This window comes from Callospermophilus lateralis, unplaced genomic scaffold, assembly GCF_048772815.1.
Source record: "Callospermophilus lateralis isolate mCalLat2 unplaced genomic scaffold, mCalLat2.hap1 Scaffold_63, whole genome shotgun sequence".
Taxonomy (NCBI): Eukaryota; Metazoa; Chordata; class Mammalia; order Rodentia; family Sciuridae; genus Callospermophilus; species Callospermophilus lateralis.
Window position 1 is genome coordinate 9,882,504 of NW_027514713.1, and position 25,290 is coordinate 9,907,793.

General features: G+C 35.3%; 1 pseudogene; it reads left to right on the plus strand.

The window, feature by feature from the left end:
- Positions 1-22,463: 22,463 nt before the first annotated feature.
- LOC143389600 (translationally-controlled tumor protein-like) lies at positions 22,464-22,958 on the plus strand (annotated as a pseudogene).
- Positions 22,959-25,290: the final 2,332 nt, after the last annotated feature.

Here is a 25,290-nt window from a genome sequence, read left to right on the forward strand (position 1 = left end):
GATATTTCATGTTAATAAAAAAATCAGTCATTTGGGTTTGGAAAACAATCAACTGATGGTAAAAAAAATGAAACAATTTTTAGAAAGAATAAAATCTTTGAGATTTCAGCCAATCTTATGAGCTACCACCAGTAAACTTAGAAGGAAATAATTTGAATCTACTATAGAATTTGCAAATTCAGATCAGTGCCTACATAGCTCAAGGAAGAACCCTACCTTGAAGAAGAGCAATGAGTGAAAAGTGCTGGGTATGAAAGTGTAAGGGTGTGGTGAGGACAGCTGGTTAACCCAGGGGCTGAGGCTCACTATCCATGTGAAAGAATGTGGGTCCATTATCGCCATATCTTCTGATTCCTCCAGAAAACCACAAGTGTAGAATTTGATGAGAAATATTTTGAGTTTTAAAAACTGGCTAAAATCTGTTTATAAAAAAAAAATGGTTCTTTTTAGTTATATATGACAATAGAAAAAAACTAGGAATGGAATCCACCATACACTCTTCTTGCCAAACAAAACATCTTTGGGTAGCTTAATCCAGCTTAGTTCTCCTGTGATTATAGATATATCTTCCATATTCCTGTTTTCTTGATGCCAAATGCCCCACTGCCAGGTTTCTGTTCTCGCGACTGAAAGGCTCAGGGGTCACTCCAGTTAAACTGGGCTAACTGGTCTGAGCAAAATAACCACACAAGAGACACAAATACCTTTTTCTTTGGGGTCACTGTGACAGCTCCTCTGACCTTAAGAGTCCGAAGAAAGAGAGAGAGAGCGGGAGAACGTGCTAACCCCTTTTATTGAGAAGTTATTTAAATGAGGCAAGGGGTCAGGTTTTGGGGGCTGAGTCTATCTTCATGATGTCCACTGTCAGCAGGTTGACTGACACCTGGGTAGGCCACACCCAAGGGCACAGTAAGAGGAGGGGAAACACACAAGGCACTTCCATGGAAGATTCTATCCTAAACAGGGCAAGGGGATACATTACAAAGGAACAGGTGAGCATGGGGCTGTAGCAAGACACACCCATGCACGAGACACCGACCCTCCGACCAAGAAGGGTGGGGAAAGCTCTGCCACATTTCTGTGACTGAGCACCTCAGCACCCAGCAGGGGAGTGTGACTCAGTCACATGTAAGGTTGGTCTCCCACACCCCACCTGTTGAGGGGTAATTTGTTAAAATACTAGTGACATTTGGAAGAGATCTGACAGAAGAGAGACAGGAAAAATGATAGTAAAGTTTCTTGAAAAAGGTGTGTTTTCCTATTCATCTAGTATGGCCTTGCATGCCTAGGACCCCAGTCACAATAAAGGGGCTATAAATACCAATAAAGTAGTAACAGGAACAAATGAAGATGGAAAGCCACCAGACCTGTTGGTTGTCCAGGGTCACCTCTATTTTAAAATGGGTTTGGAGAAAGATGGTGGTCTGTGTGCATGTGAATGTGATCTGGGAAGGAGGGAATAGTAGACTGTGGATGATAAAATTGGCAAAATTCACTGGGAAACTGTTTCATGGTACACAGAAAAGAGGATATGTTTTGAATTTTGGGCATGCAGAAAACTTAGAATGTTCTCTATAAGTGCAAGATAAGATTTCAATTAAAAACTTTTTCTATTATTTTTAACCTTGGATTTTAAATTATTAATGTTTCCAGCAACTCTATTCTCAATGAAAACTTTTACTTCTGAGCCACACGTAAAGCATAGTAAATTTCACATTTTCTTTCTTTTTCTTTTCTTTTCTTAGTACCAGGGATTTGCTACCCAGGAGTGCTTGACCACTGAGCTACATCCCTAGCCACCCTTTTAAAAATATTTTGTTTTGAAAAAGGATCTCATCAAGTTGCTTAAGACCTCACTAAGTTGCTGAGGCTTGCTTTGAACTCACAATTCTCTTGCCTCAGCCTCCTGAGCTGCTGAGATTATAGACATGTGCCACTGTGTCCTGCTTACATTTTTAAAAATATTTAAGCCTATCTGATTTAAGTTGAGGTCATGATTCTGCTTTGAATCTTCTTTCCTTCATGTCAATCCACCATCTCTGCATTCATATGTGTGTGTGTATGTGTGTGTGTGTATGTGTATGGGGGTGCAGAATTCCTGTCTGGAAATATTTACCCAAATTTTCCCTTTCAAACAAGATAACAGATGTGAAAAAAGAAAGAATATTTTCTATTATTTCCTAAAGGATTCATACAATAGTGTAAATTATGAGTTAAACCACTGAAAGTGGGATTTAATTATATTCTGACCTTTTGTGGCCATTTAATCTGCCATTTGATCTCAGTTTCCAGTAAAAAGGAAAAGCTACTTTAAACTATTTTTAAGACAGTGAAAATCTATTACCGAAATGAGAGTGTGCCAATGTCCACAAATTGACAAATTAGGCAAAGTAGTAAGGTTTCATTTTTAATTTTATTAACATTTCTCATACTACTAACCAAGATCTTTTCCAAGAAGGAAATCACTACAATCCTGTCTTCTAGGTTGTCAGCATGCATATAAAATTAATCAAAAATACTAACTGTGAATCTATGAGTTCATTGTAGGTAGTTATAGCCCATGGATCAGACTGCCATTAAAACCAGCTTCACAATGTAAATATTAACATAACACAACAGGGTAGCACTAAAGGATCCCAAACAAAGGCTGTCCTCAATCCTGAGCCTGTTGTCCTTAGAAGTCTTTTGCATTAGAAATTCATTTCACATACTGCATGCCAGGTTCTGCTTTAGGTACTGGAAATGGGGAATGAATAAGAACAGGTATTTCAAAATGAAAGATTTAAAAAGGATCAGCCTATTATATAAATGATGGGGGAAAATACAAATCATAATACAACTTTGTTTTCTTAATTTTGATGTTTGTTTTCTTAATTTTGACAAAGACATGGGTTTGAAGAAATCCTTTCTGTAGTAAACTAATTTAGTACAACAATTGCATGGGGAATAACAAATGGGTTCTGCCTTCATTAGGGATGTATTTGTAGTGAGAATGTCTATGGGGATTGTAGAAAACATGTCTCCTCCAAAGGGGTAATTTTCATTTGGCTCCAGGAGGTCATATAAAATGTAAGGCCCCCTTAGTGCCAACTGTCCTAAGTATTTTAAGAGAACCAGGAAACCCAATCATTTCGTGAAGTTTTAGCTTATTGGATGTGGAATCTAGACTGTCTATGCCAAACAGCAAAGCTGTGGGTCATGGTCTGCAGGAGGTCAATGCATAGTCACAAAAGAACAATGTCGGGGTCTCAAATCTTCAAACTTCAGAACCTCCATGTTCAGAGTGTGGTCCCTGGACCAGTGACACGGCTATCACCTGAGAGCTTGTTAAGAATACAGGAATTCAGGACCTGTCCCAAACCTGCTGAAACAAAATATATGTTTCAACAAGCCCTTAAATGATTTGGTTCTAAAATACCCAATAAACACTGATCTAGAAAGACATCAAGAAGAATAAATTGATCTTTCTTTCAAGTCTGTGGCTTTGAATTTTTGGCCTTTCCCTCTTTCTTCTTGTGATTTCTTGTGTCCACTCTTGTCTGTGTCACAGATATTTGGTTTGTTCGAGACAATAGCTCATCTTAACTTTCATGGAAGTAAATGTTCAGAAGCTATACTACCTAGTGTTTCAGTAAATGGCTAGTGTTCAACATCACATCACACTACTCCTTTAATATGATAGGAGGTTTGAGTATTTACTTGCATTATCCATGGGATCCTAGAACTCAGACCCCATTCTTTATTGCTCTCTCATCTAATTCCCTCTTTCATATACCCATGAACAAATGGGCAATTTTGCAGAGAGGACTTTGGTTGGCTTCAGTTACAAACCAGTTGTCTCAGAATTGCAAGCCTGTAGATGGTCCTTTGTTTAGCATTCATTTGGGTGCTGTGGCCCTTTCTTCAGTCTTTTTCCTTTGTTGGTTGTACATATTTTTTCCATTAGCTGCTCCTCAACTCCTGTTTTGTCCTCTTGTTTTTATATTGTGTGTGGAGAAGAAGAGGGAAGAGATTGTTGGCAGGTGTGTGAGGTTTGTACATATAATGTCTGTGTTCTTTGGTATTCTTGCTATTCAAAGCCTTGTAAAAATGACAACAGTTTTAGTGAGGTCTTCAGCAGATTGCTACATATTCACTATGGATTCTGCGCTTGTGAAACCTACCTTCTGATTTCACGTTCCTTTGTATCCTTTGTAGTTCTGCCTTCAAGTGGTCTGCCTCTCAGCCGACCTAATACCAGATTATTATAGGTCACCAATAATTTTTACTGCCTACCTCTATTTGACAAGTCCTTGCTTTTTATATTTTTATTTCATTTGTTTCATTGAAAATTCAGTATTTATAACCCATTTTATAGAAGAGACTATGATTATGGAAACTAACTAATAACCACACATATTTGAACAACACTGGATATTTAGTTTATGGTATTATTTATTCTATACCATGATTTCTGTCCTAAGCATGAGTAATCTTCTTGTGGTATTAGATCTCATTTCAACTCCCAATAAACTTTTCAAATTGAATGAATAGAAGTTTTATCATAGGTTTATATTATCTAGAAGAGGTTTCAAATTGGCAAAAACCATGATATATATTACATGATCCTATTATGTTTATAATAGGTAAGGGTGAATAAATTCTGGTTGGAAGATATATAAATGTATAGAAATTAAAATAAGTTACAATTTTTTTAGAAAAATAGATAAATGGGCTGAAGAAGAAAGTCACTTGAACATAAGTAAATAATTTTTTAAGACTAAAATATGGTGTGTAATCATTCAGGAGCTAGTTATCATGTGCTGTCAGTACTGGTCCCTGTCTTAGACTCAGGATATAATAATCAACTTCCTTCTGAAATGGTTATCCTATCCACAAGCAAAAATCACTGTAATTGCCTAAAATTTGGGTGGAAATAGACGAGCTTATTGTAGCCAATAAATATTCATTTTGTTCATTCTATCCAAAAGCCAACCACTAACAACCTCAAATGCTACCACCTCCATCCAAGCCACAATCATAACGCCTTTGGATTCTTCCTGTAGCTTCCTACCTATCTCCCTGCTTCTCCTCAATCTATTTTCAACACAGTGAAAGTGATCTTACTAAATAAGTTAAATGTGAGCATAAAGTTATCAGAACATTCTGACAGATCATACATAGGATATGAAAAGAAAAGAGAATTAAAGGATACCACCTAGGTTTTAGCTCTACAAATTGAGAAGATAGAACTGGTATGAAATGAGTGAAGAAGAATACAGGAGTCACTTTGGATGAGGTTAAGTATCAGCAGTGCAATCTTAGAAATGCTGTTTGAGAAGCTTTCTGGAGATTCCAGCAGGGATCTTGGGTTAGCAATTAAATCTAGAATTCAGGAAAAGGTAAAAACTGTAGTTAGTAATTTTATTTTATTTTTTTAAAAGAGAGAGAGAGTGAGAGAGAGAGAATTTTTAAATATTTATTTTTCAATTTTTCGGCGGACACAACATCTTCGTTTGTATGTGGTGCTGAGGATCGAACCCAGGCTGCATGCATGCCAGGCGAGCGTGCTACCGCTTGAGCCACATCCCCAGCCCATGTAGTTGGTAATTTTAGAGTCAATAATGACCAATGACTATTTAAAACCACAAAAAATGATGAAATCTCCAAGGAAGAAAGTGTAAATCCAAAAGAAAAAAGGTTTAACTACTTGTCCTGGAGGGAAATCAATGTTCAGAGATCAGGGAGATGAGGAGGAAATACGATGGAGACTGAGAGGGAGAAGCCAGGGAAGCAGTAAGAGGGAGGCCTTGGAGGCTTAGGACCCTGGAAGCTTGCTGAAGAAGGGTTTCAGAGGAGAGAATGATCCTGCTACATCCAACACTACTGAGAAGTCATATAGATGAGAACTAAAAATTGGCCAGTGGATTTAACATTTGAAAGTCATTATTAACCTTGACACAAGCAGGGTATGGGAGGGAGGGAAGTTGGGGTCAGAAAATGCAGTTGATTTTATAAAATGTATTTATGAGGATGAGATTCTGGATGATGCAGAAGACGTGTCCAGGTTTTCTTGCAGAGACTGAAATGATTCAATTTTGAATCAGGGAAGGGTGAAAAATCATAATTGCTAATATCTGAATCATGAAAAGACATAATTTCTTTGTCCAGAATTTAAAAGATTATATGATTTCTTTTTCATTATAAACTATGCTCTCACTGAGATTCATCATTTGATCAGCTTAATTTATAATATTTCTTTTTCTTCAGTTTGCTGTAATGTTCCTTCTGCTGTATAATGAGTGCCCTTCTTTCTTTAGCTACACTCTTAAATTTTTGACTGTCTTTTTTGCTATATTCACCTCTAAAGCTGGAAATAGACTTCTCAGTAAAAGAAGAGTATTTCATTCTCATCCAGTTTCTTCTAAATTAAAACTCCATTAGTGCTTTTGGGCAGATTGGGCTAGTGTCTGCCTCTTTATTTTTATGGAAGGAGAACTTGGCAGTTTTATTGAGTGGTGTATTTTAACTTTGCTAGTCTGCTATCTTAGCTCTGCACTCAACGGCCTAGGCGTTCTGAGGGCCGCAGAAGGCACACATTCTGGGCTCGAATAAATTCAACACATGTAATTCCAGCAGTTATAAAGTTCATCTAAGTCTAATATGAAAATAAAACTCACCTGGAGATTGGTCACTCTACTCTTCAAATCTGGAATATCCTTGCCTGCCATATGCCGCTTTCTCTCTTTCTGAGTTATGTATGTGTGTGTGTGTGTGTGTGTGTGTGTGTGTGTGTGTTTCTTTTTTCTTACTGTATTTTTTTTTCTGCTCTGCCTCAAATTCAGGCTCAGCTGGTTTTCTTTATACCAGTTAGAGTTAAGCAACATCAGTTCCTTAGAGTTTCTGTTTGGGGTCACTGAGTTTGTTTCGCAGTACTGTCTTTTGAGTAGCATATAAGAGGTGCCCTCTGGATGCAGCAATAATTGTCTGATACACACACACACACACACACACACACACACACACATTGGTACATGGGTAAAAAGTGTTGAGAGTGGAATAAGTTAGTTCATAATAAATGTTTTCCATTTATTTGGCTCTGAAACAAGTAATTTGTATTCTTAATTTCTATATCTAGCATTAAGTTTTAGTCATTATGTATTTTTTTAAAAAATTATCTCCTGAAATCTTACTTTATTAATATTAATTGGTAGTATAGCTTCTCTTAATGATCTCTTCTACTTAATCATCTCTAATAGGAATGCTGCTTTAGCTGAGATTGGTTCCTAGACCAGTGATTCTCACTGTATAAATTGGTTAATTTCATCAAACCAGAGATTTGTCAAACTGGCAAACTATTTGATTAAATAAGCCTTTTATTGTTGTTGTTGTTTTAAATGTTATGTGAACTGACCTTGATATTGAAACCAAGTGTATAAGATTATGCCAAAAGGTAAGTGGTCATGAATACCAATCAACACAGAACAGAATAGAAAGGCATAGCTGTGCTCTTTAAATTTACCATAGGACTGTTGCCAGGTTTTCTTAATTCTATCCTAACTTGTTTTGTGCTTAAGATCAAAAGTTGTTTTCATGACTATTTCATTCCAATTATGTCTATTCTAATTTTCTTCTTCACTTTATCCGAACTCGAGTTAGTGTTCATTTTCTACAGTGGGGGCCATGCCATATGGTTGCTTTAATTCAAGTACTAAGAAAGAGATCTGAAAAGAGTATAACAGTCAATACACATACCAAGGAATGAAAAGTTATTTTCTTAATTACAGCCTAGTGGTAGCAAAGTCCATATACTCTCTCCACAGTTTCCAAATAGCTTTGAATGCATCTTGTTATTTCATTAAAGATGTGACCTTTCACTGACCGTAGTGATGCATGCCTATAATCCCAGAGATTCAAGAAGCTGAAATAGGAGGATCACAAATTCAAAGCCAGCCTCAGCAACTTAGTGAGGCGTTAGATAACTTAGCAAGACCCTGTTTCAAGATAAAAGCATAAAATAAAAAAGGGCTAAGGATATGGCTCAGGGTTTAAGTACCCATGAGTTCAATCCCTGGTACAAAAGAAAAAAAAAAGAAGTTGCCTATTGATACCACAAAGTATAATATATGTCTTCTGGCACCTGGTTCTTTAAAAATACCAATTGCAATATCAAAATATAGATTCAAGATAAGTAGATATATTGCAAATTGTGGAGATTATTCTGGGGGAAAAAGTTCAAATATACCATCTTTATAATTGGTCCTTGTAGTCAACAAGGGGAAAATGTTTTTCTTTCCCTTGCATTTTTAAATATTATTATTAACTCCTTTCATTTGAAAATATTTTTATTTATATTTTATATTATTGCCTTAACTACTCATTTGTGGGTGAAAAATAACAACATATAATTTTGAAATTAGAAAAGACCTTCAAAATACATTAGTCAAATGACCTCAACTTAAAGGATTGATGGAAGTCTAAAGAGTGTTTGTGATTATCTGGGGGTATGGGTGTTTAGTGCCATAACTTCTTGTATTTTCTTTCCTTTTTCATATTTATTTTCAAATATACTCAGTTAATAATTTCTTTACATAATTAGTTATGTAGTTATATACGCTGAATTTTTTTTGTTCAAATTTAATGCATTTCTCATTTTTTGGAAGTTTTTTTTTTTGGAATTAACCATAACGTAATTCCAAATAGAAATAATGTTTAGCTTTAAGAATAGCAATTAATTTATATTTTCATAGATGCTCTATTAATCAACCAAACCCATATAAACATTGTACAGAATTTACTAGGGTAATATGCTACTGTGTTTTGATCTCAGTGGAAACTTATTGACCTAACAAGAACATTTGGATTTCTCTTAACTTCTCGAACCACCATGCCATGGTTGCCTCCTTTCACTTCCATAAGAACAGTTCCCACTACCTACTGAGTGGTTAGCATGAAGGAGACCTTGCCCCCCATGGTTCACTTCTGACTAGATCTAAGCTCTACCATCTCTAGTCGTTCTTGCTGAACATTGTGATACCAGGAGTATAGAAAACTATAAACATGGATTAATTAACTCAGAAATATCAGACCTGGATTAGTGATGGATGTGCAAAGCAGAGAAGGCCAGTTTATCCACAGTGAGAGAAGAAGGAAACAGATTAAAGCAGGCATGAACGAAGACATCAGAAATAAATAGATGCCAAGGAGAGAGAAAAAAAAAGAAAGAAAAAGCATTTATTCTCAAGAGCTTTCCAGTTAATTTCCAATTACCTGCTTAAGGCTTTTCTAGATCTAGAGGAATAACCTTAGGGCAGACAAACCTCTGAATCTATACAGTAAACCCTTTCTGGATTACATCTTCTTTGCATGAATTTATATTTGCTGTAATGGACATTTAAAAACCTGATTTTTATATCTGAATGACACATTGAGACAATCATTAATAATTACAGGGAAGGAAAAATTACTGGTGGGAATGGGGTAGGTTTGAGGAATTAGAGAACATCCAGGCAGTGTGGCAAACTGTTAAAATTATGACATAGCCAATCAGCCTGAGTTCACATTCTAGCTCCACCACATACTAGCTATGATTTGGACAAGTTTCTTCACTTCTCCTCAGTTAAAATGAAAGAGTGCCTCTTCACAGAGTTGTCGTGAGGATTTAAGGACGGTTCATGGAAGGGTTCAGATGAATGCCTGGCACATTGTAGGTCTGCCTAAGTGTTAGCTATTCAACTACTAACATTTGTATTAACCAGAAGTGGAGCAGCTAACCCTACAGAATAGATATTATTATACCTGATTTTCTGTTAAGAAAGCTGAAATGCTGGCAACCATCTTCTAACATTGTAAACATCTAAGACAAAGTGAATGAGTCAATATATCGGACCCTTGCATGATACTGGGTGTGTTATCTTTCTGTTATTATGACAAAATACCTGAGAAAATCAACTTAAAAAAGGAAAGATTTATTTTGGATCCATTTCAGTGGTTTTAGTCCTTGCTCATTTGCCTCTATTGTTTGTGTCTGGGTCATGTCAAGGAGCATGCAGAGTAACAAAGCTGCTCTCTGCATGGTGGACAAGAAGCAGTGAGAGATCACTTGTCTTATAATAAAACCTCTCCCCTGAAATCTATAATATATGAATCCATGAATAGATTAATCCATTCACTAGGTCAGAGACTTCAGAATCCTGTCAACTTCCAAAGACCCTACTATTAAACCTTGCTGCATCTGGACAAACCTTGCCTTGGGGGATATTTAAAATCCTAACCATATCACTGGGACAGTGAATAGGCTCAGTGTTAACTGATTGCACCATTTCTTATCTGTCATGTACTTGTTAGTAGGTGTGAACATTTATGAACTTTTCTTTCTCAGTGCAAGTAGCTAAACAAAGTTGGTAGCCTGTATATTAAGCACAAAGTGATTGCTATATAATTTTCTTCCATAATATTCTGGAAAGCCAGAAATAAACTACTCCCATATAAAAACTATAGAGTTGTGGTTGGATCGTGGTTTTTAGCAATTTTCTTATATTTTATATTTTTAAAACATAATGAGCTGCTCTATGTAAGTAGCAATCACAAATTGCATGTTTGTGAGCAGGATGTTCCAAAACAACTTATATACAAAATTGCTTATTTCCATATAGACTTCTAATTACATATTGAGAAATAAACATAAATATTAAATTTACTGTATTATAAATATAATATAAAGCTAACAACATATGTCTCAAGAAAGTATTGGAGCTGACATATGGTTTATAACTTCTTATGGGCTAAATATATTGTGCTTCACTGAAAAGCTTGGAAGTCTTATATAAAATAGTTTCCAATGGGTATCTCTTACCAATATGCATATAAATATGTTCCTAGAAGAAGAAACAATGATACAAATATTTTTAAGAGGATAAATACACTTTGAAAAGAGTATATACTTGTTATTCTTTCACTTTTGGTGTCTAGACAGGTTTTGGTGATACTAATTTCATTTTACAGTCATGTTTGGATTTTCCACTATTTTTCTAAAAATAATATTCATCATAAAAGCACAAGCTTTCTTTGATAACCATCTTAGATATATATAGTTAAAATACCCTGATTAATGGGTGGGTTTTTCCAGTGTTTCACTTTTCACAATATTTCAGAGAAACTTTCAGCACACCATTCTAAGAGATTTTCTTCTTTCCATAATTTATAGATCAGATTGCTTTTTCTGTATAATGACAGTGCTTTATCCTTGCTTATGAAAATACACTGAATAGTTTATATTTGAAGAATTCGAAAGTAAAAATAAACCATAAGTTCCATAATTCAGCAAAAAGAATATGAGTGAAAATAGGTGGATAGGATATAAACCATGGCCTTTCCATCTGCAGGTGGACACTGATCAAGGTATTTAATTTCTCTCAGCCTCAGTTTCCTTATCTGTAAAATGAGGATAATAATATCTTATAGTCATGGAATAAAGTTGGATTAGCTTGTTATTTCCCTTTTAATTGAGACTAGTTCCTTATTAAAACATTCCCTAATGCAGTATACTTTTGTATTTTGAATAAATCAACTATTGTCAGGAAGTTTAGGCACTTTTTGATTGCCTTGCCTTATCTAATATGTCCATAGAAGTAGAACAATTTTATGGTTTTCTTACATACATGACTTTTTATGAATGCTGGGTATATTGTGGGATAATCTCTTTCATCTTCAGAACAATCAAAGATTCCATTGAAATCATTATGGTCTATAGTTCAATGTATTTTTTAAGACTATCACATTTTACTTTAAACACAAAAAATGAATGTCTAAATAGGGGTTTAATATACATTTTTCCCTGATGGGATAGATACCCATTAGAGGACTAAGATATGTCATCCTATTTAAAGGATCATATAAATGTCTTTGCTATTGTCATTTTTGAGACATCTTTACAATGTTCCTACTGTTTTTACGTTAAAGCTCTTGTCAGAACGCACTATTGTACTATCAGGGTGTTCTTAAGCTATGTCCCACAGGGTGTTCAGTTAGAAAGGAGACTGAGGGTACTGAGGGGGTAGTTCAGTGGAGGAGTACATGCTTAGCATGAGCAAGGCCCTGGGTTCAATCCTCAGCAGCAAAAATGAAAGAAAGAATATAGAAAAGACGAGGGGGTGGATGAAAGAGAGAGAAAGAGAAAGAAATGGAAAGAAAGAAACAAAATTGGGATATTCTTATTTTAAACAGATTGTTAAAAAAAAAGCATTTTTACCTAAAAAAGGATCCCTTGCCTGTATCTTAGTTTATGTTTGATCTGAACTTCATTCAGCAACTGGCTACTGTTTGGCCCCCAAAGTCTTCCTCCTCATTGAGAAGCTAAAGTTCCAACAAATCCTCTTAACCTGCGGTTGGTGACATAGAAGGCCTCTGGCACCTAAACAAGTGACATCTGTGGGAAGAATAGAACCGTCAGCACACAGGGTATAACCTCTGTTCAATGTTCAAAAGAATACCCTTGAGTGTAGAGAAATAAGGCTGCTGGTATAAAAGATAGTAGCTAATAAGGTAAATCAGGAAAACGATGTGAAAGCAAGTTCCCTGCTTATATATAGATGCTAACCAGTACAATATAAGAGAAAAGGGAAGACTCACAAAACTTTCCTATTTGGGAGATAAGTGAATGCAGTACCTAGAAAAATAGTATGTGCACAATGAAGAGGTTCTGTGTGAATGAAAGCAGGAATGAATGCCCTTTGAATAGGGCTGCATCATGTCAACCAGCCATTGGCTCTAGAAAGACTGAGAGTGTCATGTTGGTGGAAGGAGAGTGTCATCTCAGTATGAACAGTGGCCTAAAGCCTCAGGACTCCTCAGTTAAAAAAAAATGCCAGAACAGGTGATCTGTCCTAGAGTTCCCCTGAGAGTACGTGATTCAGTCTAGCATTAATCATAAAATGAGTTTCTCCTGTTGACCTGTAGAAGTATGAAGATTTTCTAACCTCCAAATGTTTATGAGAGTTTCTTCTTCAAACCTGAATTGTTTCAGATTTTCACTCTCAATCTTGTATCTGTGTTTCTGTTAAAAGATAAACTAATAGGGCAGATTATAGAATATATTGGTTTATTGTCAATTAGGGCTTGGTGATTTGTATTCTATATTAAATTTTCCCACAACTTTCTGGTAAAAGATCTTTTGTTCTATATACACAAATGACTATAAACACATCTCTAATTTATTTTAACTTAAAAAAGTATCTATAGCCTGATGGAGGAAAAAAAAAATTATTCCACAGTGTTGATCAAAAATCAGTCTTTCAGACTTAGAAATGTATTTTAAGTGTCAATTATTTATAATAGTCTATGTGTACTTTGAATTCTATTACCAGATGTATTTATTTTAATAGAAAATTAATGTTTTAATTCACTTGTCATTTGTTCAAGGAAATTGGGCCATGTTAATCAGAAAGATCATTACATCATTGAGCATACATAATATAACTACATGATGTTTATATTCCAGTTTCAAATGTATAGTATTTATAATCAGTTTTATGTTTAAGTTAAGCCTTTTTCTCTTACTTTCTGTGTCATCTGAAAAAATAGCGAGCCTGTTTTTCATCTGTTAAAAGGATACCTACTCCAATGAAGTTTATGTTCAACACTAAGGCAGTATAATGTAAATACTTACAATGTGGTACTGTTGGGGTTTGATTTCTACACCCCAAAAGACATGCTTAAATCCTACTCTGTATCTGAGAATGTGGCCTTATTTGGAAATAGTGTATTTGCAAATGTAACTCTAATGGAATCAAACCCCATTAGGGTAGATCCTAATCTTGTGACTGGTACCCTTATATGAAAAGGGAAATTTGGGTACAAACACAGGGAAAGTGCTTTATAACTATTGAGGCAGAGAATGAAAGAATGGTTCTATAAACTGAGGAGTGCTAATAAACCTGTTACAAAATATTGTGTTTATTTGCAGTCAAATGCTCACTCCTGAGCCATACCCCCTATTGTGTTAATTTGAATTGACTTATTCCCAGTGAATAAGATCTGAGTACTAAAAATTTAAAAAACAAAATGTTTTAATTTGTGAATTTCACAAATCTATCCTATAGTATAGTTGACCCTTGAACAGCCCAGAGGTTAGAGGTGCCCACACTTTCCCCTAATACTTGAAAAGCCACATCTAGCTTTTGAGTCCCCAAAAACCTAACTAAGAGCCTGCTATTGACTGGAAGCCAACCGACTAGCATCTATTTTGTATGTTATATTTCTTATGTGTGGTGAAAATAGGTGAGAACCATGAGAGATCACTTTTTACTTCAGCAGACAATTTACTGGAGAGACTAAATGCTCAGACTGAAATGATTAGCATCATGTAGCATGTTAAGCAGAACCTGGCAAACTTGAGCTCACCACCATTACAACCAGAGGTGGCTACAAAATTATGATGTATAGAAAGTAATGGAGTTAATTTTGTGTGGTTATGATTTAGTACTGCAATTTTACATTTGTCTATATTTGACTATGAATGGTGCCACTTAGTCTATTTTTGTGTGTATAAATTTTGATTACCTTTCGCTTTTTACAATAGGTTTGCATATATTTTATGGTAGCAAATGAGCAAAATAGAATAGCATCTACACGTATTTTATGCATTCATGATATATCTTAATTTCTTGGTATTTCAAGGTTATGTGGCGTGTCTGAGTTTTTTGCAATTATTGCAAAATTTTAAAAAATCTGCCTAAAAGTGGATCCACATTGTTCAAATCTGTGTTGTTCAAGAGTCAACTATAATTCACACTAGAACTTTTTTTAGAAATCAACATCATGCTAGTGATCTGCCAATATACATTTTCCTCACTTTTGAAAACTGATCTATCTTGGTTTTTTAAAAGCATCTTATTATTATCTCTATAATTTTTAAAACATGATTTTTTTCAAGAATTTTGGAAAGAAGTAGTGCTCTTAAAGATTTCAGTATATTTAAAGTAACTTCATAATTTTTATTGACTTTTATCTTCAGTTATTTCAGTAACATTTACTAATGTTTCTTATTTTCAGGTTTCTAGTTTCATTAGAGTCACAGTTTTATTTAATGAATTTCTAAAGTTCATGTATGACATGAAAAATGTGCATAGTGGGAAAAAAAAAACATTTAAAATACCATATTTGGCCCTAATACATACTGTATGTGGATTTGTGATATAGTTTCACACACACAAACACACATACATACACGCACATTTTATTTTACTTCCTATCTCTTGTACACTGCAGGTCTTATACTTATAGGAGAACCATTTAGCTAGATTGAAAGGACAAACCAAAGGCACGTCCTTATGCTAATACTGGTGAAATCAATATGTCATGGCTTTGATTTGCTGTCATGAGCTTCATTCATTCATTCAGTCATGATCAGGGTATGGTAGAGGATTCTAAAGAATCCTTGCAACAGGGGCTAAGGCTGTGGCTCAATGATAGAGCACTTGCCTAGCATGTGCAAGGCCCTGGGTTCGATCCTCAGCACCATATAAAAATAAATAAATAAACTTAAGGTTAAAAAAAAAGAATGAAGATTTCAATGATGATCATGGTTAATATTTATCAAATATTTAACCATGTACCAGGCAGTAGTCTCAGAATTTCATATATACTGCATTAACATAGTTTGATTTTTTTAATAGATATCAGGCTAATTTGACTTAGACAAATCGTACTTTATTGGAAGATTAGCTCCTGAATTCTGGGAGTAAATGACGGTAACTCTACTATGCTATGGGTGGTTGAAGGCTAGAAATAAAACATAAGTTGAGTGTTTTTCTTCTCTTTCACTTACCAAATTTCTCTCCTTACAATATTAGTCATTAAAATGTTCACACAATTCTTAGGATGTGCCAGGCTCAGAGCTTTTTCCATAGGATTTGAAAAGTGTATTTCCTTAGTCATTTGTCCCTTTCTCTTTCTTTCTATTGTACAAATCTTTTTTCAGTTTGGTGTGGATCTTAAATTTCTCATGCAGCTTTTTAATTGTCATTTATTTATTTATCTAATTATTTATTTATATTTGAAGAACACTTACATGGGCTATAATATAGGTTCACTGAACGTTGACTTTTTTTTCCCTTTTTTAGTTTTTAATTCTTTGTGGATCGTAATCATATCCAGAGCAGAAGGCCCCACCCCCTCCATCTGAGCCATGACATTTTAAGGAAGCCAAGTTGAGGTTTTATGGGATGTTCTGCTTTTAATTGAATCAGAATTTCAGCAGATGTTTAGCTGGTTAATGCTTCCCATAAATTTTACATTTTGTATCTATGCCAACTTTTAAAAACTGCCTTAAAAGAGAATCATTTAGCCTTCTTCAGCAGACTAATACTATTGGTCTTACTGGCATGTAAATAGATCATGGTTTGATTCGCTGTCAGGAACTTCATTCATTCAGTCAGTCATCAAGCTGTCGATCAGTCAATTATTTGAGAATGTGTAAGATGACTTTTAGTGGCGCACAGATGATATATGCTGCTTGTACTTCATCTGGCCTCTGAGTGCAGCAGTCACTTTGATATTTTAGTCAGGGGTGCTCTCTAGTGTTTTGCTGCAGATGTTTCTACATGATGAAATTGCAAGATAAATGATTTTGCTTTTATTTAAGAATCACATTTGAAGGGCAATTTCTTTGTTTTGGGGATTCCATTAAAATAAATTATGATCACAAACATGAATTGAATTCTCTCAAAGGGTTAACTAGTACCCTGTGGGATAACTATACTTCTTGGTTTTTATTCTGTATGTGGATACAGAGTAAAAGATCCATGGGGTTTTGTCTAGTCTGTTATGGAATAAAGCAAATATTGAATTTCTTAAATATCCTGCAAAAACCAATGTTCAGATACCTTTTTTCATTCAGGAAAAAAAGCAATTTAATCTTATTATAATAATTAAAACTTTTATCAGTTTAAAAAATGCATAAGGGGCCGGGGTTGTGGCTCAGTGGCAGAGTGCTTGCCTGGCATGTGTGGGGCACTGGGTTCAATCCTCAGCACCACATAAATAAATAAAATAAAAGAATTGTGTCCATCTACAACCAAAAAAAAATTTTTTTTTAAAGAAATGCGTGAGTCCTTTGTATGGTTCAGTGATCTGGTGTTTTCTATTTTATACCAAATATCTGTTTCAACTGGATAATCTTTGCAAAATAAATCATTTAAGTGGCTTGTAAAAAATCTAAGCCAGAGTAACTCCATTTATTTCTGATGATTCTTTTGTTTGTTTATTTATATGTGTGTTTGGAAGATATGCTGCTTCCTTTGGATTCCAATTGTCAAATCCTCGAAAACACCCTAACAAAACCCTGAATGTCTTCCTTCATGCCTTTTAATCCTCTTCCTTCTCTGCAAAAATGTCTCCTCCCTGGATTACTTCCTGACCAGCTGCAAATTTTCTTTGGCTTTTACTCCTTCCCGGAGTCAAGGGGGGCTAATTTCAATATGCAATATGTATAATTAGTTTTTATTTCTAAATAAAATAGTGAACAAATCATGAATTTCGCATGCTTTGTTCAAGAATGCATCAGTAGCTGTTGTGTGAGTGATTAATTTAAACCCAACACTTTTATAATAGTTAAAAGCTCTTTCTGTCATTGCACAGAGCCAGGGAGTATATTTAGGATTTCTCTGAAATTTCCACTTATATGGCCCTCTGGAGATCTGTCAAATAAATAACAGATGTAGAGATTATCAGTTACTTTTGAATGCTTGACAAAAACAGACACACAAGCCAGGGATTTCCCACTGGATTTTTTCATGTTAAAAGAAAGAAAGACATACCAGCCACAACATGGAGTCCACACAGATAGCGTATTCTTTGCATTTTTTTGTTGTTGTTGTTTCCAATTTTACCATTCTATATCTCCAAAATCTTGTTGGGATGAGGAGGGGACCTTTCCTGTGATCCTTGAAAATAGTTACTCTATCTCTGAGGAATAAATTCACTACATTATCTTTTCCTGTAGAGCTATAAAGAAAAGGAAGTTTTAAAAATTGGTAATATGTTGGCTATGTGTACACTGTGGACTCAGGCATTCCTCAGTCATTCATTTTATCCCATCAATATTTACAGAGCATTTCTGATGAGCTTGACCCTGTCCAAGCCACTGGTGATACAGGAGTGAACATGACAGAGCACTGAATCACATGAAACTGACATTCTAATAGTTGGGGTGTTGGGGGCAACTGGAAGAGAAAGCTATGGTGTATCAAGTGATGATAAACTCTTGAACAAAATAAAGCAATGTATGGAATGAGCCAGTGATGGGATTGTAGTGGGGACAAACCATTTTTATCAAGAAATTTAAGGAACCCTGTTCTGACATGGTGATGTTTGAGCAAAGACATGATTGAAATGAGAGAGTGAGCTATTTGTATGTTTGTAGAGGAGCATACATATGAGCAAGAGAAAAGAGATTATAATGCCCTGAAGTTGGACTGATGTTAAAGGAGATTTAGATTGCACCTGAATTTTAAAATACCAAATTAAAAGAGACTGTATATTACTCGAATATCCAAATAATTGGATATTACTTGAAAGAATAAATGACATTGGACAATATATACAACTAGCTTAATATTTTATTCTGAGAAAAGAAAACCACAACTCCTGATATTGTTTTAAAGAAAAAAACGAAAGACAATTTCCGATTGTACCTTCTATAGTCCAGCTTATTCAACAGAAAAATACAAAAATAGAGAAAGAAATGATTAAATCTACTAAGAGAAACATGATAGAGAAATGGCATTAGGAACACAGTAAAAGCTCTTAGGCATTAGTTGAGGTGGGGGAACAGGAGGTTTTCCACTGATTTTCAACAATTCTAAAGTACAAAATTTATCTAATACTTTTTTCTGTTGCATTAAAAGATATTTTAATCTATTAATGACATTCCGCCTAAAACATCCAAAGACAAGGCATTTGCAAAGACATTTGGTTAAAAGTATATCTTTCTACCAAACTTTTGAGTTGGATCACAATAGATGCTGATTATGATAGACATTAGGGTTGACAGAATACATTACTGAAAATCATGACATAAATGTTAATTTCATCTCAATATCCAAACCACCATTGCTTTAGTATTACAGTGATTTCTAGAAATGTAATATTCCCAGAGTGATAAGAGTTTCAATGAGTAATATTTTAGAAAAACACCAAGGATATAGACGATGGAATTCAACGCCAGAAGAAAAAAAATAATAATATCCAGGCTATTCTCTGACAATAGCACAAGTCAAACTGATATTTACTGTTAAGTCTAAATAGACTTATAAATAGAATATTAATTATTATCTGAAAATTACAATGGAAAACAAAAGCCACATTTAACAGAGTGTATTATTCCTATAACTTGCAATACATAATACCCAGTGCTTTAATATCTACTATTGATGTGTTCCATGCCAGATGCTGTGGGAAGAACTTGACCTGAATTATCACTTTAACCTTCAGTATAAATAAATTACACAAATACTGTTCTTACTCAGTTCTGTGTATGAGAAAACTGTGACTTACATTGTTAACTTGCCCACAATTACAAAGTTATTAACTGCCAAGGCAGGGATTACAACCTAAGTAATGTTTCTACATCTTATCCTCTTCATTACTTCAAATATTAACTTTAAATTGAAAATACTAATTGATAACTTTTATCAGGATATCAAAAAACAATTTGAATGAGCAATAAAAGGATGAAGAGGCATCTTTTTTGTCATTAGTCTTGTTCAATTATTTTAAGTGTGTTACTGAGTTTACTTACCTCCTTGGGATTATACAGTTTAACATAATTAATGCTTCGCATGTTAAAACAGCTCTATTTTCTTCCAGTGTCTTTCTTGTGGTACCCAGGTATTGCCTGTTCACACTCCAGTCCATAATCTACCCTTCAGGAAGCTATATTTTAACTTGTTTGCCTGTGCAGCTGTGAAGGATGCTGTGGGAAGTTGAAGGGGCAGGGCCAAAGTCCAGGGTGTTTCTTGGTGCTTTCCCTCCCTCCCTCACTTCTTCCCTCCCTCCCTCTTCCCTCTTCTCCCCCCCCCCATGGGGGAGTGAGTTGGCATTTCATACAGGAAGTGTGGCCCCTCCTCAGTGGCCTTATAGCTTCCCATTTCTAAAGCCCTTTTCCCTCTTGCTGTAAAGGTGATGGTAGTTTCCTGTTCTTGCTAAAACCTGGGTTACTTAAACATCCCTATTTTATTTATTGCCTTTCCATCATTTCAGTTATTAATATCAAATTAAATGTCTTATGTTTATAATACCAAGAAGGGCCTCTTTTCCCTGAGGACCCTGACTCCTACACTAACTTTTCATATCCAAAGGCTGTGGCCATGTGGATCCTCATAACTGATTGTTTCTGTTCTTAAATCTGAAAATGGAATAATAAATGGAATAATAAAATGGAATCTAGAAAAATGAATTCACCAGTACCCGAGTTGGCAGCATTGTTTTCTATCAGAAGGGTCAACAAATGATATGAAATCTAAATTGAATAAATCATAACCAAGCAATAAACCTGCCTTTCTATATGGAATTGTTATGATGTTACTCTCTTCCTTCTAGACCCTTGGGATTTCACTGGCCGACATTTTTAGAGCTCTTCCTAAATAAAACACATTAAATACCACTTACCGACTCTTCCTTTGCTTACAGCTATTTTCATTTAGAAAAATACCATCTTGCATATTGCAAATGCATTGTGTAAACCAGTGATCCATAAAGAAAAACTATTTGGCTGAGTATCATCACAACCAATATTACAAAGACCTTTTATGCCAGTCAGTCCAGGGCTGTTAAATTTAGATTCTTTTAGCATGTCCACACCTTTTCCATTTACTGGAAAATGTATCAAGTAGTTTTTGCTTAAAACTAACCAAAAACTCCATGTCTTAAGGCAATGACCATTTAGTGCACACATTTTTGGATTGACCATTTGGACTGGGTTTATTGCTGAAACTCACTTGTGCTCCATGGACTCACTTATGCTTGTAATCAGTTTCTGGTCAGTGAAATGACTGCTTCTGCGGATTATATATGGCCCTCAGCAAGCTGGTTTATGATGACCTCATCTGGTACTGTCGGGTGACTGGAGCTTCTCTCCAAATGAATTTTCATCATACGGTAGGATTGCCAAGCTTTTTTACATGGCATCTTAGAGTTCCAAGAGCAGCAAGTAGGCAAGACCCATTGTACAAAAATCTTCCCAGACTCTGCTTGCATTTATGTTTGCAAAGATTACAATGGACAAAACTAGTCAAATGGCCAACCCCAAACCAAGGTTGGAGAAATAGATTCCATGGAAGAGTAGGCATTGTGACCATGATTACACTCTACCACAGAGACTATATATACAGCTACTCCAGTGTTTCATTCAAAGAAGGTAAAAGAATAAAAAAGAAAGCTTCTTTTAAGGAACCAGATAGGAAAAAAGTATTTCAAAGACAACAGAATATGTTTGTAATGAGTAGTAATATCACAGAATGAGAACAAAAGTTTGGTGTCTGTGGGTGGAGAAAGGATGCATAGGAAAGCAGAACCAATGTGGATTATTGTAAAGTGAAGGCCAAGCTATGGTCAAGGTTTTCTTTGCTTTGCCAACTCTTGACAGGTTTTCCACATGATTTCAAGTATTGGTTATACCAAATGAAGTATACATATGTGATTTATTTACAACTTCCTTATCAGAAGTCTCACATATAGTAGTCTGACTCTCTAGGTATACCAGTTGGGTATCCTGCTTCACTTCTGAAAATGCTCACAGGGTACTATTGCAACTCTGCATTGGTGGGCCTGGGGAGAGTAAGAAAGATATGTCAAATTAAGCCTTTGTCTTATGTATTTACCTACTTCCTAATTTCCAATTTTACCAAAAAGAAATATATATATGAATTAATACTCCCAAGTCTGTAAGTCTTAGCTTTTTTCTTAAACTCAAATATGTTACCTAGCAACCACTCAAGGACATCTTTATATCTTCCATAAAAGGCAAAATAAATCAGATTAACTTAGCAAACATCTGTTTTCTTATGAGAATAGTCATGTTTTCATTGAGACAGTATGCGTGTACACTGTTCTCTGTGTCAATTATACTCCCTTTGCTTATATTGGATCAGATCAACAGAATTCTGGCTCTCAAAGAGCCACTGTTTATTCAACTTTATTGAAAACCCAATTAAGCTTTGATTGTCTGGTGGCCTTTTGTCATTGTGGGGGCTATGTGATTAGAATTTGAAGTGAATAACCCATGATTTCTGTAGAGAACTGAATAATCACTTACATTTTGGTCCTGGAAATGATAATATAAATGAGACAGATTTAGAACTTAGCACTATTATACACAGTATTCATCACATAAATTTAAAGTACAAATTTTAAGAGCTCTAGGTTTCTTCCATCCACTCTGGGCTTCTGTGAATTAGTGCCCTGGTCCTCTTCTTCCAGCCACAATCATGATAATCCACAGGGACCTCATCTACCACAGGGGGATATTCTAATGACATTTATAAGTTCATGAAGATCATAGATAGGCTCTGCCTAGAGGTGGAAGGCAAGATGGTATAGGACAGAGGGTACCACTGATGACATGCTCATTGGTAGAAGTGCCTCTGGTGAGGGTTCTTAGAAAGAAAATACCAAAAGTACAGTCAACACTGGTGTCGATATTATAATGAAGGATCACTTGCAGAAAACCAGCCTCAACAAGGATGCCTCCAAGACGTAGGTCAAGGTTGCATGAAATCAATCAAAGACAGGCTTGAAAAACAGGGACCAGAGAGACCTGCAAGACAAATCAAGCCCATTCTCACTAATTTCTAAAATTACCAGTTCTTGATGGGGGTAAACATCAATCCTGATGGCAGGATTGTTCTCAGACTATTGTGAGGATGGTGTGTCCTCATGTGTGATTTTTCTTGAAGGATGGTTTAGAAATGGAAAGATGTTAATAAATCTAACAAATCTGGCATAGCAGCGCTTGTGGATCTATCATGTGTCATCATCACTCTGTTCATTAGCCACACACCACCAGCACTTACGACAAATGGGACTCATGTCATCTTGAGCTCTTCATTTGTTTTGACAGTGATTTATTTGGAGTGTAGACATTGTTTTTAAGAAAATAAAATGCCATTTAGGTCTTCTAAAAATAAAATGCATTTAAACTCAAACAAAGAGCTCATATAGCCAATTATTTGCCCTCTCATTCCACTGGATTCTCAAGAGTAAGTCCAAATGTTAACTTGCAATGTTTATCACAAAAAAAGGAAGCAATAAAAAATGTATATTAACTTGAAAAACCTCTTGTCTTGGGAAGGCAGCTATCAGAAAATAACCTGACATGATTGACGACTGTTTTGTTTTGACAATGTAGATGGGTAGCACACCTTCAAAGTCACCATACAGATACATTTTGGTAATCTAAGTCCATATTCTTGTCACCAAAGGCAGTACAATAGCTAAAGAGAATCTTGGGACTATGTTGAAAAATTGGCTTTCTAATTTTTTCATCAAAAGAACATGGAAAGGACACATTTCCAAGATTCATCTGCTATTTAGTAAGTTGAAATTTAAGCTTGGAGGTATATGAAATATTTAGCAGACTTTTTTAAAAAGGCATCATCTTAAATTTAGGCTATTTTGAGAATATATGGGGATTTTTTTGTCATAAATCTAGTGATGGGGGAGAGATATAGTATATATTCAAGATTTAAAATTCTGTAAATGTTAATGCTTATTCAAATTTTGATTTGCTATTTTTGAGACAAGCAAGTTCTTTAGCTAAGTCAGTACCAATGGCAGTATTGCTGGTGGGACCAGAGGAATACAGATCAAAATTCTGCTTTTATGTTCAATAGAAGTATCGAGAATGTTGATTAATCATGTAGCAACAATATAATTAATAATCCTGAAACTCAGAATTAACCATTCTCAGTCATAGACACTGGTACCCCAGAATAACCAACAAATTGTAACTGTTATTAACCCAAGCATACTGAAGCAAGAAAACAATATTATTAAGAACTGCAGCTTGGAACTGACTTGGGAAAAATCGTCTTATAAGTTTTTCTCGTAGATGAATTCCTTTACTTTGGGGTTAACATGAGCCATCTAATGTGAAAAGATGAAAAATCTACCAGGAAACACAGGGTTAAAGTTATATATTGTTAAGAAAAACAGTTATTCTATGGGAATACAAGGTAGTAGGAAGCCAAACACTTTGCAAAAGTTTAGTACTATCTTTTTTATTGTTTATACCAACAGAGAAGATAGTATAGTGTTGTGGAAAATGGGTATTAGAAAAAGAGAGGCAGTTCTGAATTCCAGCTTGTTATGCTGACTTTGGGCAAGTTAGTAAATGGGTCTGATCCTACTCTTGTTCCTTAGAACTATATCCATGTCATAGTGTCCTTTGGAGGAGAAATAAAATAATACCTGTGAAGTAATCAGTACATGATGAGTAAGTGCTATAGAGTGGGTGTAACCAAAAAGCTCAGTCCCTGTCCCCAATGCCAATCATTGCCAATTTGATAATGAGGACATGGTTTTGAGAAACGGGAAAAAGAAGATTTATTGCTTTGCTAACAAAGGAGAAACATAGGGGATTCCTGTCCCAAAGGTTGTGACTCTGGATCTGGAGGGACAGGGGGGTTTTAAAGGAACTCTTCAAAGGGTTACATTCCAGGTATGCACTAATAGGGGGTCCCAGAACACCCTGATGCTGAGTTAGATTCACTTGTTAATTTGGGAGATATTCACTTTCCAGATCCTCAGCAGGCATCTCCTTCCTGTAGTGGGTGTATTCAAGGGCTATTAATCAGGGGAAGAAAAGATAACACTGTCACCCTAATCTTGTTGTTGGGGGTGGGAGGCAGGAAAAGAGAGGAAAAAAAATCCATTTTTTTAAAAAAATAAGCCTTAGAGCAGTGAGGGCTATATTCAGAAGGTGAAGGGACCACTGTTACCTGGGAACAATGGCAGTTAGATTAAAACTCCACCTTGGAGTCTTTCTGTGAAAGTAAATCTGAAGTATAAGAGTTTCTGGTCATTTGCTCAATGGAAGCTACTGTTTCTGTCCATCCTGAAAGCTCTCCTTAATCCAGACCTCAGTTCCAATTACCTGTTCTTTCAAAATATGCTAGAGTAGCTATTCTGGTTTTAAATTTAAAAAAGAAAAAAAAATATCTACCCTTTTGAGGCCAATGCTTCCTGTGGATATACTAATCGCTTTTCTGATCACTCCTGCTCCTGTAAATGTCCTGTTTCTTATCACATACCATG